The 13,268-nt window shown below is 42.1% G+C and overlaps 1 protein-coding gene across 5 annotated transcripts in view; it reads right to left on the minus strand.

Moving 5' to 3' along the window:
* The window catches only part of LOC126086090 (zinc finger protein 420), a 37,903-nt gene extending 25,217 nt beyond the window's left edge, over positions 1-12,686 (minus strand). Inside the window, exons 1-2 of one of the 5 annotated variants that reach the window (XM_049902171.1) lie at positions 12,287-12,686; positions 10,783-10,836 (exon numbers count right to left, since the gene is read on the minus strand). The gene's annotated coding sequence lies outside the window, so the exon portion shown is untranslated. The remainder of the gene's footprint in view (positions 1-10,782; positions 10,837-12,286) is intronic. The other 4 variants (XM_049902169.1, XM_049902168.1, XM_049902172.1 and 1 more) reach the window with 4 other exon arrangements.
* Between the last annotated feature and the right edge of the window lie 582 nt (positions 12,687-13,268).

Genomic DNA, 13,268 nt, shown 5'->3' on the forward strand with positions numbered 1-13,268 from the left:
TGGGGAAGCAACCCTAGCAAAAGAGCCTACTTCCCTAACCACCGCAGCCCTTGTCTGTACAAAGAGACAGGACCCCTAAGCTTCTGCTCTAAAATCAACACCTCAGATCTCTCTGGGGATCTGTTCAGAAGGTGCTAGCACCTACCCCACCAGGACACTGTCGGCTGCAAGCCTGCTGCAAACTGCTAAGAAGGCCCCTGTAATGGAGTCTGTTCCCATACTCAATGCTCTACCTGCCTCCCTGCACACCCCATAACTGAGACCCCTTAACCAACAGGACAGGCTTTCTTGGGGGTCAGTTCAAGTCTATCTGTCCCTGCTTCTGGTTGGCATTGAAGACTACTGACTGAGGCTGCTATGTGCTAGGAAGCAGGTGTCTTGGGTGGAAGCAGCACTCACAGCCAACGATCTACTGGGGAGATACTGATAACAAGGCAGACCTTCCTAGGGGTCCAGTAAGAGCATAACCACCCCTCCTCAGCTGGGTCACGGGAGGCTGCCAGGCTGCTGCAAGTTGCTACAGAAGGTGCACTACACAGTGGAGTCTGCTCCCATAGTCAGAACTGTAGAGCACCTTCTGCAGCAATTTGCAGCAGAAAAAAAGATGCAAATAATGAAAATATGAAATGAAAGATGGGACATTACAACTGACCTGACAGGAATAAAGAGAACTATGACAGAATATTATGAACAATTGTACAGCAACAAACTGGATAACCTAGATGAAATGGACAAATTCTTAGACGCACACAACCTAACCAAACTGACTCTAGAGGAAATAGAAAATCTCAACAGACCCATAACATGTGAAGAGATTGAATCGGTGGTCAAAAACCTTCCCTCCAAAAAAATTCTGGGCCAGATGGCTTCACTGGGAAATGCTACCAAACGTTTAGAGAAGAATTGATACCAATCCTGTTTAAACTCTTCCAAAAGATCAAGAAAGAAGGAACACACCCTAATTCATTCTATGGAGTAAGTATAACGCTGATACCAAAACCAGATAAAGACATCACAAGAAAAACTACAGGCCAGGATCCCTTATGAACGAAAATCCTCAGTGAAATACTAATGAACAGAATCCAACAGCATAATAAAAGGGCCACACAGCAGGACCAAGTAGGATTTATCCTAGGAACGCAGAGGTGGTTCAACATTAGAAAATCAATCAATATAATATACCACTAGGATGGCTAAGATTAAGAAAAAACCAAAAACAGAAAATAACAAATGTTGGCAAGAATGTGGAGAAACTGGAACCCACATCCACTGCTGGTGGGAATGCAAAATGGTACAGCTGTTGTGGAAAACAGTCTGACGGTTCCTCAAAAACCTAAAAATAGAACTACCATATAACCCGGCAATTCCACTTCTAGGTATAAACTCAAAAGACTTGAAGCAGAGACTCAAACAGAGTCTTGTACACCAATGTTCACTGCAGTACTATTCACAATAGTTAAAAGGTGCAAACAACCTAAATCCCCATCAACAGATAAGGGGATACTATTCATCAAGTAGGAGAAGTGAAGTCTTGATATATGCTACAATATGGATGGAGCTGGAAGACATTACGGTGAGTGAAATAAGTCAATCACAAAAGGAGAAATATTGTATAACCTCGTTTATATAAAAAGACAAGAAAAGGCAAATGTGTAGAGAACAAAGTTTATTAGTGGTTACCAGGGACAGGATGGAGGGGGAAAAGAAGAATTATTGCTTACAGAATACTGACTTTCAGTTTATGGTGACAGAAAAACCGTGTTAAGGATAGGATCGCATAGCTAAATTAATGTAATTGCTGCCAATGAGACGTATACCTGTAAAAAGTTGTATTGTCAAAAGTTGTGTGACAGATACATTTACAACAACAACAAAAGAGTAGCTGATGAGGCTGTTTATGTACAACCAAACATCTCATGGGACTTGGTTCCTTGGTTTGGAGCTTTAGGGTCATGGTTTCCTGGGGCATCCCAGTCAAGTGGCTTAATATTGTGTTTAATGCATCTGTTCTACCTCCTAGTTCATTGTGTAGTGCCTGGGGTCTTCCAAGATTGCAAGTAGGCATTCAAGGTACAACAATTGGTATCTATTTGCCTGGAGCAACAGAGGAAAAAGGAGCCTCAGGAATAAGAGGAGGGTATGGAATGTGTGGCTAACTGCCTTCATGAACAAGTGCCTCCTTTACCATGAGATCAGAAAAAAAAAAGAACTGGATAATGCCCAGCTACCATTACTGAGCCTTTGGATCAAAGATTCTATAGAAGAATCCTGATCAAAAGGATAAAACTATAGAACAGAATTGCAAATTCTCATGGAATTCAGACTTTCTGGAGTCATGAAGGCTGGATGAACCCCTGAAACTACTGTCCTGACATAATCTTTAAACCTTAAACCAAAACTATTCCCTGAAGTCTTCTTAAAACCAAACAGTGTCTAAACTAGTAAGAATGTCTGCCTTGAACACTGTGCTCTTTTAAGCTCTTTCTATATGGGATCGAGTTGACAAAAACAACTCTATAAATAGGAACCTTAGGGGGCAATGAGTTTATGTTAATGGGGGAGGACCAATTTGGAAGGGAGGCAGTGAGAATGTTTGTACAACTTGAAGAATGTAATCAATTATAAACGTAGAAATTGTTGAATTCGTGTATGCTCTGCTGTGCATTTTCTCAACAATGATAACAAAAATAAAATATACACATACATATATACATATACACATATGTATGTATACATACATATGTATACATACATATGCATATACATATGCTATGGCTGCTAACCAAAGGGTCCGCAGTTCGAATCCGCCAGGCGCTCCATGGAAACTCTGTGGGGCAGTTCTACTCTGTCCTATAGGGTTGCCGCTATGAGTCGGAATCAACTCGGCAGCACTGGGTTTGGTTTTTTTATATATACATAAAGCAGTGTTGCCATCAGTCCTGTGACTTTTTTTAAAATGGTTAAAAAGTCTTAGTAAATTTCTGAATAAAACATGTTGTTGTCGTTGTTAGGTGCCGTCGAGTTGGTTCCGACTCATAGCGACCCTGTGCACAACAGAACGAAACACTGCCTGGTCCTGAGCCATCCTTACAATCTTTGCTGTGCTTGAGCTCACTGTTGCAGCCACTGTGCCAATCCACCTCGTTGAGGGTCTTCCTCTTTTCCACTGACCCTGTACTCTGCCAAGCATGATGTCCTTCTCCACGGACTGATCCCTCCTGACAACATGTCCAAAGTATGTAAGATGCAGTCTCGCCATTTTTGTCTCTAAGAAACATTCTGGCTGTACTTCTTCCAAGACAGATTTGTTCTTTCTTTTGGCAGTCCATGGTATATTCAATATTCTTCACCAACACCACAATTCAAAGGCATCAACTCTTCTTTGGTCTTCCTTATTCATTGTCCAGCTTTCACATGCATATGATGTGACTGAAAATACCATGGCTTGGGTCAGGCACACCTTAGCCTTCAAGGTGACATTTTTGCTCTTTAACACTTTGAAGAGGTCCTTTGCACCAGATTTACCCAGTGCAGTGCGTCTTTTGGTTTCTTGGCTGCTGCTTCCACGGCTGTTGATTGTGGATCCAAGTCAAATGAAATCCTCGACAACTTCAATCTTTTCTCCGTTTATCATGATGTTGCTCACTGGTCCAGTTGTGAGGATTTTTGTTTTCTTTATGTCGAGGTGCAATCCAAACTGAAGGCTGTGGTCTTTGATCTTCATTAGTGAGTGCTTCAAGTCCTCTTCACTTTCCGCAAGCAAGGTTGTGTCATCTGCATAACGCAGGTTGTGAATGAGTCTTCCTCCAATTCTGATGCCCCGTTCTTCCTCATATAGTCCAGCTTCTCAAATTATTTGTTCAGCATACAGATTAAATAGGTATGGTGAAAGAATACAACCCTACCTCACACCTTTCCTGACTTTAAGCCAATCAGTATCCCCTTATTCTGTCCAAACAACTGCCTCTTGATCTATGTAAAGGTTCCCCATGAGCACAATTAAGTGTTCTGGAATTGCCATTCTTCACAATGTTATCCATAGTTTGTTATGATCCACAGAGTCGAATGCCTTTGCATAGTCAGTAAAACACAGATAAACATCCTTCTGGTATTCTCTGCTTTCAGCCAGGATCCATCTGACATCAGCAGTGATATCCCTGGTTCCACGTCCTGTTCTGAAACCAGCCTGAATTTCTGGCAGTTCCCTGTCGATATACTGCTGCAGCTGTTTTTGAGTGACCCGGCAATCTACTTCTGAAAAGCATTAGCCAGTGAAAACCTTATGAATAGCAGGGGAACACTGAATAAAACAGAGTACAGTCTTTTCTCAATCAAACCACAGGTACGTTCGTGGAAGACACAGCTAACAGTAAAACCATGCAATGAATAGTACAATAGATAAATTTAGTAATTTGAAAAAAATCGTGCAAAAATGCTTTTTTATGAGAGCTTCTACAGTCAGAGGTTCTACACTGTTTTTCAGCTATGTTCCTCATTTTGTAGACCATAGAACAAGTCATTTTTGTGCACTGACGGACACCTAGATCAGCAGTTGGCAAACTAGCGCCCACCAAATATTTCTGTAAATAAAGTTTTACTGGAATGCATCTACGCTCATTCATTTACGTGCTGCCTGTGGCTGCTTTCATGCTATAATGGCAGAGCTGAACAGCTGTGACAGAGACGATATGGTTCACAAAGCATAAACTATTTACTGTCGATGCCTTTCTAGAAAAAGTTAGCTGACATCTGATGTAGATCCACGGCCTCAATCTTTCAAAATCCAGGAGCCCCCTTTCTTAACCCAGTCATTTGGGCATTCAAAAGTACTCAGATATATGTCCAAAACCTCTCCTAGGGAGAGTCACTGCTCTCATGAGAATCATTGATATAGGTGCTTGATATATATATTTAATTATAAATTCCATTTCTTCCAGATGTGGAAAGCTACAACATCCTTACAAGCAAAAATAATTCATCACTATGAGTTGGAACCAACTCGATGGCACGTAACAACAGCAACAGTTATAAAACAAAATTAATTCAAAATGAAAAGAAATACCTAAGAACCAAAAGAAAAAGGAAACACACATATCTGCGTATGAGGCTGGCAGCTTAAATACAGAAATGAAGCAATTATTTCAAGAGACTTTCAAATAGAGTAATTTGGCATGGAGAGGCACTGATGGTTCAGCAGTGGCTATAATTTCTGGCCAGTACACCTCACATGCAGCCACCACCCATCTCTCAGCGGTAGATTGTGTGCTGCTATGATGCTGAACAAGTTTCAGAAGAGATTCCAGACTAAGAGGGGAGGGGGAAGAAAGAACTGGTGATCTTATTCCAAAAATCACCCAATGAAAACTCCGTGGATCACAATGTCCTGATCCGTAGCCAATCATGGGGATGGTGAAGTGCTTTATTCTGTTGTGCGTGGGGCTGCCATGGGTCAGGGGCCAACCCAATGATGGCAACTAAGAACAATTTGACAAGAGATACCTAGTGTGATATAATCTGAAACTATTACAAATATTATATACATACTAATGAGAATAAAGCAAGTAGATAATTATTTTAATATAAGGAATAAAGATTTTCACAGAAAAAAGAGAATACAAATATAAAATCAAAGACATTAAGAAAAAGTCTATAATCTTTCGATTCAGTTGTAAATATCAGTATAAATTCAGGATTTATTTTTCTCCTTCAAAAAAAAATAGTACTTAACCTGCTCTGTAAAGGCATATAAGCAATGAAAACCAGGAGTAACAAGAAGTCCTACAACTGTGACTACGGCTTCTCAAATGCACTTCCCACTAAAGGGAACCAGCTCCATGGAGAAGTGGCTGATTTCATATTTAAGAAAGAAAATGTGTAAGATGAGCCTAGAACATCTTGTTACACCAGAGTCAGGAATCCACCAATACTACTGGGATCACAACAGGACTCAAAAGCTAAAGTGGAAGAAGTGAAGAGGTTCCCCACGGCCACAGATGAGACAATCCAAGTATTAATAAAACCAGTAGCTGCTATGGAATGAAACATATCAAATATGTTTAAATCCATGAGTTCATAGTGATAATTTCAAAAGAAAAAAAAAAACAGGGTATGTGTTGGAAGATGCTCGAAAATGAAAGAAAAATCAAGCTTTTATCCTGCTTTTTTTGCATAAGCTATACTTCAGGGTCACTATGAGTCAGAATCAACTCGATGGCAACAGGTTTTTCTGGTTATACTTCAGGGTAATCAAGACATTGATGAGAGGTTGACTCCTTTTGTAGAAGCATACCTGTTAATAAACGCAGAAGAGATGAGAGAATTAGAATAGTATTTGGTAGCCCCCAATAAAATAATAAAATAGGTGCTCCTAGGATGTTTTTAATAAAATAAAGGGTTCAGGTAAAAATGATCAACAGGTGTTACCAAACCAAACCAAATCCACTGCCGCCAAGTCAATTTCGAGTCAGTGACTCTACAGGACAGAGTAGAACTGCCCCATAGGTTTCTGAGGCTTTAAATCTTTAGGGAAGCAGACTGCCACATCTTTTGCCCATCAATGGGTGCTAGTACCACATAAAAAGAAGCAACCAAACATTATGTCCTTTATAGAAATACAAACCACCATGTAGGAAGGATTAGTGCAAAACAAACAAGCAAGTAAAAAAAGAAAATCTGGAACCTGAACCAGCCTCCAGAATTAAATGGTTGAGCATTCGGCTGCTAACAGAAAGGCTGGCAGTTTGAGTTTACCCAGAAGCACCTTTGAAGAAAGGCATGGTGAACTACTGCTGAAAAATCAGCCATTGAAAACCCTATGGTGCAAAGTCCTTCTCTGACACACATGGGGTCACCAGAGTAGGAGTCAACTCCGAGCAACTGTTTTTTTGTTTGTTTGTTTTACAAGAAACACAGGAAGAGAGGAGCCTGTTAAATGATACCACAGGTATGCAATCAACAAAATTCAGAATGTGAATAACTCTACAAAAAATTCTGTTTCTATAACAAATAAACTAAAAGAAAAGAAAAAGGGTGAGTGGAAAACCTGTAGATTAAAGACAGATTTAAGAAACATTGCCCGAATGTCAAGTCAATTCCAGTCCCACTCATAGTGACCCTATGGACAGAGTAGAGCTGCCCCATAGGGTTTCCAAGGAGTGGCTGGTGGATTCCAGCTACCTATCATCACTCTCTTAAAATAAACGGGTAGTCTTTGGATGTTGATTATAACAAATCCTAAAAAAATATTTATGGACAATGGAGGCAATTTGAACACTGACTGGCTATTTCATGTTACTAAGAGAGTACTGAGTTTTTTGTCTGTTTGTTTTTTCCTTAGTAGTGATGACATTGGGGTTATATTTTCTTTTTTTTTTTTTAACAGAAAGTTCTTATGTTTTAGGGATACACATTAGAATACTTATGGGTGAAGTTGTTTATCTGGGATTTACTTCAAAATAATACAGAGTGCTACCTTTTAATTAAGAATGGATAGACCAAAAAAGGCATACATAAACACACACATACAAATACATAAACGTATGTATCATTTAAAAGGAAAATACAAGAATAAACCAGGAAGAAATACGTAGTTTTCTATAGAAGGAAGGAAGAAATGGGGCAGAGGAGATAGGAATGTATGCTCAACTTCTCTGAATGCACCTTGTTGTGTAGTTTTGATTTTGGAACCATGTAAATGTTTTATGTAATTTTAGAACAAAATTAAATCAAAGCGGGGGAAAAAGCAATCCCTAAAAGTGGAAAGCACAGTGAAACAAATGGGCCTGAGTCTGAAGTTGGTGGCTTAACTGCATGAGAGGTGTTATTTTGGACGACTATGTTGTTGTTGTTAGCTGCCATCGAGTCTACTCGGACTCCTGCGGTCCTGGGTCATCCTCACAACTGCCAGCATGTTGAGTCCATCGTTGCGGATATCATGCCAACCCATCTCACTAAGGGTCTCCCAAACCCTCATTGGCCCTCTCTTTCACCAAACATGATGTCATCCTCCAGTGATTGATCCCTCCTGATAATGAGCCCAAAGCATATGAGTTGGACAATGTTCTGTTGTGATCTATAAGGTTTTCATTGGCTAATTTTCAGATGTAGATCCCCAGGCCTTTCTTCTAAGTCTCTGTTAGTCTGGAAGCTCCACTGATACCTGTCCACTATGGGTGACCTTGCTGTATTTGAAATGCTGATGGCATAGCTTCCTGCATCACAGCAACATGCAAGCCACTACAGTACAACTATCTGACGGATGAGTGGTAGTGATTTAAAACATAGTAATTTGATTATAGATCCCGAGTGAATTATATCTTGTTGATCAAAAGAACGTCAAGAAATAATGACTATTTTCTTTTTCCATATGGTTAATAAAAAGATTGGTATTGTTGTCTCAAAACTCCTTTTCTTTCTCTCAGTTAATCAAAAAGAAGGCAGAAAAGGAAAGACGAACAAAGGACGGATGTGGCATATATAAAACAAATAGCAAAATGATGGATTTGAAACAAATCACATCAACAATCACACTAAATATAAATAGTCTAAATACTCAATTAAAATACAGGGACTGTCAAATTGGATAAAAACACAACATTCAACTATATGCTGCCTACAAGAAATACACTTTAAATATCAGAACACAAATAGGTTAAAAATAAAGGGATAGAAAAAGATATACCATGCTAACATTAATAAAAGAAAGCTGAAGTGGTTACATAAAATATTAGGCATAGTAGATGTGCAAAGGAAACACTATAACCAGGAATATAAAAGATCATTTCATAATAATAAAAGGATCACTTTACCATGAGGGCACATAATCTAAAACATTTATGCACCTAATAATGGAGCTTCAAAATAAATGAAGCAGAAGGTGATAGAAACTGCAAGAAGAAATAGATAAATCCACAATTATAGTTGGAGATTTCAATACCCTCTCTTAATAATCAATAAGACAAGTAGATAGAAAATTAGTAAGGATACAGAAATTTTAAACAACACTATCAAGGTTGCATCCTTTCACCATACTTATTCAATGTGTATGCTGAGCAAATAATCTGAGAAACTGGACTATATAAAGAAGAATGTGGTATCAGGATTAATGGAAGATTCTTTAACAGCCTTTGATATGCAGATGACACAACCCTGCTTTGCTGAAAGGGAAGAGGACTTGAAGCACTTACTGATACAGATCAAAGACCACAGTCTTCAGTATGGATTACATCTCAACACAAAGAAAACAAAAATCCTCATGACTGGACCAATAAGCAACATCATGATAAACAAGAGAAAAGACTGACATTGTCAAGGATTTCATCTTAGTTGGATCCACAATTAATGCCCATGGAAGTAAAAAACCAACCAAACCTGCTGCCGTTGAGTCGGTTCCGACTCATAGTGATCCTAGACCCATGGAAGTAGCAGTCAGAAAAGCAAATGATGTATATTGCATTGAGCAAATCTGCTGCAAAAGACCTCTGTAAAGTGTTAAAAAGCAAAGATGTCACTTTGAGGACTAAAGTGTACCTGATCCAAGCTAGGGCGTTTTCAATCACCTCCTATGCATGTGAAAGCTAGACAATGAATAAGAAGACCAAAGAAGAATTGATGTCTTTGAGTTATGGTGTTGGCAAAGAATATGACTACACCATGGGCTGCTAGAAGAATGAACAGGTCTGTTTTGGAAGAAATACAGCCAGAATGCTCCTTGGAAGTGAGGATGATGACACTTTGGACATGCTATGAGGAGGGACCAGTCCCTGGAGAGGGACATCATGCTTGGTAGAGTGTCAGCACAAAAGAGGAAGACCCTCAACAAGATGGACTGACAAAGTGGCTGCAACAATGGCCTCAAACATAGCAACAATTATGAGGATGGCACAGGACCAGGCAGTGTTTCTGTCTTATGTGGGGTTGCTATAATTCGGAACCATCTTGATGGCACTTAACTACAACAACCTCTTGACCTAGTTGATATCTATAGAACAGTCCACCCAACAACAGCAAAATGCATATTCATTTCAAATATACACATAATTTACTAAGAGCACATTCTGAGCCATAAAACAAATCCGAATAAATTTAAAAGGATTCGATTCATACAGGTATATTCTCTGAATACAATAAAATTAAATTAAAAATTAATAACAAAGAGATCTCTGGAAGATCCCCAAAATAACACACATTAACACCAGTCAAAAAAAGAAATCAAAAGGCAAATTAGGAAAGATTTTGAACTGAAGTCAGAATAAGTGAAACAAGACTAAAAGCCGAGCCGCTGCCTTCGAGTTGATTCCGACTCATGGCAACCCTATAGGACAGAGTAGAACTGCCCTATAGAGTTTCCAAGGAGCGCCTGGTGGATTTGAACTGCTGACCTTTTGATTAGCAGCCGTGGCACTTAACCACTATGCCACCAGGATTTCCTGAAACAAGACTAGCGAATGATAATTTTTGAAGCTGGGCATATGAAGATTTACATTTGAAATTCCAATAAAAAGCTAAAAAACAGAATGCTGTCAAGTCAGAAACAGCAGAATAGAACTCTCTTTTTTAAAGCCACGAATCTCAAATCCATTCTCCCTCAACTCAACTGCTATGTGAAAGGATACGTCACAATTAACTGTGTGTTTTTCTTGCTCCCAGTCTACAAAAATAAAATTTCCTTGCCTCTGTCTCATTTGGGAAAGCTTAGGTGGGAAATTTCAAAAGCAAAGCAAAGATTCCAGTGTCCTGAAAAGCAAAGGCATTTTAGAGAACAAAGAGGAAACACGTATTCACCTTGGACTTTGCTTTTGAATGTGCAACAGCCGTTCTTTCTTCCTCTGGGCTCTACTATCAAAGAAAGAAAATGAAATCATAAGATACTAGGCCTTTCTTGGCACATACTCTAAATTAGAACCCATCTTCTTTCTCCACGCCCACAACCTATGCCTCATTTAACAAAGAGGAAAATCAGAAGGCACACTCCTGTACCTTCTGTATCAGAAAGAAAAGGCCAAGGTCACAGCTGTCTTAGGCTACTCTATTTCTGAATGCAAGCTGTCCACTGGAGACAGAGCCCTGAAGCGGAGTGGTTCTGAAGTGTGTGGCTGGCCCTACAGCACTCCCTCCAGAAGTATTCCCACTCCTGGGACTACATTTTTGGGGACTACATTACATTTCCAATGGCCTGTCTTCAAGATGCTATCAATCCTAAAATTCTCATCTGAAGACAAGGTCTGTGTCTTGGAAATAACTCCTATTCTTCATTCAGGGGCTCAAATTGCTGACTTTTTTCCTTCTAGCCATTTTCTGCATCCAAGCCCCTAAAGGCTATAAGGTGAGAGAGCAGGAGGAAACATTAGAGAAACTACGGCTACAGACACAGGGTGAATTCAGGATGAATACAAAAATGAAGCAACACAAGCCATTGGTAAACGGGTAGGGGGGATGGTGGGGGAGGGAATGGGGAGGGTTAGCCACCGTGGTCAAAACAGGAAGAATTCAAGTCCTCAGAGGAGCACATAGCCATATGGGATCCAGAGACAGGGCAACCCCAGAATGAGCTCTAAAAATACCAAATGGAAACTCTACCTCTGTACCCTAAGGTCACAGAATATAACAGGTTATATAAATGACCACAAAAAGTCACACACAATCGCATTTCCACAGTCACAGAGTCAGAGTCACAATCGCGAGTTAATGCTATATTGTCAGACCATCCCGTCATACTCAGGATATACACAGTCACACCAGTACTTCCAAGCCCCTGTCGGGGACACGTACGGCCACGAACGCCCTTTCACGGCGGCACTTCTACTCACTTCACAGAGTCACAAGGAAACTCCAGTCATGAAAACGACACACACACGATCCCACAGTCACACAAAAACCCCAGCCATCTCATGGCACGCACAGAAAAACCAGCTAGGTACCGGCTGAAGGAAACAGTTACCAACACCCTGTCACAGCAGCACACACCTCAAAGTCACAGCAAAGCCCCAATCACACACACGACACCAGTCACACATATAACCTCGAGTGACACCAGCACTGCTTCACACCTCACAAACAAACCCCAGCCAAACAAACACGCGGTTCACAGGTCACAAACACCCTGTAACAGTCTCGCCCTCTCAGAGTCACGAGCACAGCACGCCGACACAAACGCTCGCACAGAAACCCACCGTCGCACGCGCCCCGTCGCCCCGCAGTCAGGGGGACCCGGCAGGCTAGCCCGCACCCGCAACCCCAGGCGTCCTTCCTCCGCGCATCCCCGCCCCGGCGCTCCAGGCACCCTCACCTCAACAGACGCTGCCGTTCAGGCTCCAGCAGCCGGCGCCCGGCATCCCCGCCCGACTCCGGGTCCGCGGGTCCGCGGGGGGCCGAGCCAAGCCGCTGCACACACGCGGCCCTCTCCACACGCGAGGTCCCCAAATCTCGCGAACAAACGGAAATGCAGCCGCGCTCCTGGTGCGGCGGCGCCGGGAAAAGGAACCCAACGCCTGGAAGGCCGTGGCGGACGCCGGGATGCTGGGACGCCGGCTCACTCACGCCGGCTCGGCCCGGCCCCTCCGCCGGCGGCTAGAGCCCTCGGGCCCGGGGCACCGCGCCCCGCGGACTTCTGGGAGGCCGGCCGCCGCTCAGTGCGCAGGCGTCGGGCGCCGGCGGTTCGGGCGGCGGGAGCGAGGCGGCTGCTGGTGAGTCGTCTCCGGCTCTCGCCGGGATCAGCGGGACGAGAGGCCCACCGGCTGGGAAGGCGTGGGAGGGGGGCGGGGTGAGGGACCACGCAGGATGGTGTCGGGGGGCTGGGAGTCTCAGCGCCCGGGCGTGTGCCCGTCTTTCTGTCTGTGTGTGTTCCTTCATGCTGTCGGGTGTAAGGTCACTTGTGTGGCGGAGTAAGGGGCCCCGCTGTTGTGGTTGGTTTGTGAAGGATCCTTGGCCCTATGTATATCTGGTTTTGCGTCCATAATTGAGTGTGCCTGCGTGACCCTGTGGTGATCTGTGCTTTTCCTGTGGCTGTATTTCTGGGTGTCGTGGGCGTTCCGACCAGTAAATGAGCCCGTGTTGCAGGACCGTGTGTGACTGTGGAAAAAGACGGTTAAGTTCTTTCTTCCTTGAACATTAATTTGATGATCTGGAGGGGGAGGGAAAGGTAGTGAAAAGAATTTAGACATGATTTTTGTGTTGGATCAAATGTATGTGTTATGGATAAGAATGCAAAAAAAAAAAATTTTTTTTAAGTAAGACAATTTCAAAGCCAGTTCTAATTGCTTTTTCCTCTA

Source organism: Elephas maximus, chromosome 11, assembly GCF_024166365.1.
Source record: "Elephas maximus indicus isolate mEleMax1 chromosome 11, mEleMax1 primary haplotype, whole genome shotgun sequence".
Taxonomy (NCBI): Eukaryota; Metazoa; Chordata; class Mammalia; order Proboscidea; family Elephantidae; genus Elephas; species Elephas maximus.